This window comes from Neomonachus schauinslandi, chromosome 13 (assembly GCF_002201575.2).
Source record: "Neomonachus schauinslandi chromosome 13, ASM220157v2, whole genome shotgun sequence".
Taxonomy (NCBI): Eukaryota; Metazoa; Chordata; class Mammalia; order Carnivora; family Phocidae; genus Neomonachus; species Neomonachus schauinslandi.
In genome coordinates, this window is record NC_058415.1 from 31,603,147 (window position 1) to 31,604,560 (window position 1,414).

Sequence of the window (1,414 nt, forward strand, 5' to 3'; positions counted from 1 at the left end):
CTGCCCTTGTGATCCAGTAGTTATTTATCTCTCTTTTTCTCAACTTCTTTATTTTCCATCATTTGGTCTTCTATATCACTGATTCTCTCTTCTGCCTCATTTATCCTAGCAGTTAGTGCCCCCATATTTGATTGCACCTCATTAATAGCCTTTTTGATTCTGACTTGGTTAGATTTTAGTTCCTTTACTTCTCCCGAAAGGGTTTCTCTAATAACTTCCATGCTTTTTTCAAGCCCAGCTAGTATCTTTAAAGTGATGATTCTGAACTCTAGATCCGACATCATACTAATGTCCGTATTGAGTAGTCCCTGGCAGTCCGTACTATCTCTTGTTCTTTTTGTTGAGATGATTTTTTCCGTCTTGTCATTTTGTCCAGAGGAGAATAGATGAATGAGAGAACAAAATGCTAACAGGGTAACAACGTCCCCAGAAAATATACTCTAAACAAATCAGAAAAGACCTGAAGCAGTGGGAAAAGAAAGGGAAAGAGATAAAAAAAGAAAAAGAAAAAAAAAGGAAAAGATAAAGACAAAAACAAGCAAAAACAGAACAAAACAACAACAACAAAAAAGAGAATGTGATCAAATATGATCAGGCTGGTATATAGATCAGTGCCACACACTAGATTTTGGGTGTATTTTGTCTGTTAGAAGAAAGTGCCTCCCAAAATTTTAAAGAAAGAAAAACTTACATATGTACAAAAATAACGGTTGTTATGATGAAGGGATGGAATATGACTGTAAAGATGGAAATTATAAAAAATTTTATAAAAGGAATTGATAAGAAGTTGTTTGAAAAAAGAAAGAAGAGGATATGAAAAAAAGGGAGAGAATATGATCAGGCAGGGGAGTAGAAAAAAACCATACAATAGAGATTTAGGGTATATTTTGATCTGTTAGAAGAAACTATGTCAAAATTTTAAAGAGAGAACAACTTATATATATATGCCAAAAATACAGGTATCTACTATGAAGGGATAGGCTATGACTCTAAAAATGAAAAATAAAAATGTTTTTTTTTAAAAAAGGGATTGATAAGATGTTGGTTGAAAAAGGGAAAAAGAAAAATTCAAAAAAAAAAAAGACAGTTAAAAAAAATTAACTTTGAAAGACAAAAAATCATGGTAAAAAAGCCATGAATTCTATGTTCAGTATTCCCCTAGCGCTGGAGTTCTGCCGTTCTCATTGATCGGTAAACTTGGTCTTGGGTGGCTGTTCTTGCTGATCTTCTGGGGGAGGGGCCTGTTGCCGTGGTTTCTAAAAGTCTTTGCCAGAGGCAGAATTGCGCCACCCTTGCCCGGTCCGGACTAAGTAATCTGCTCGAGTTTGCTCTCCAGAGCTTTTGTTCCCTTCAAGCTTTCCGTACAGGTTTGGAGGCAGAGTGAAAATGGCAGCCTCCCAATCTCTGCCTCGGA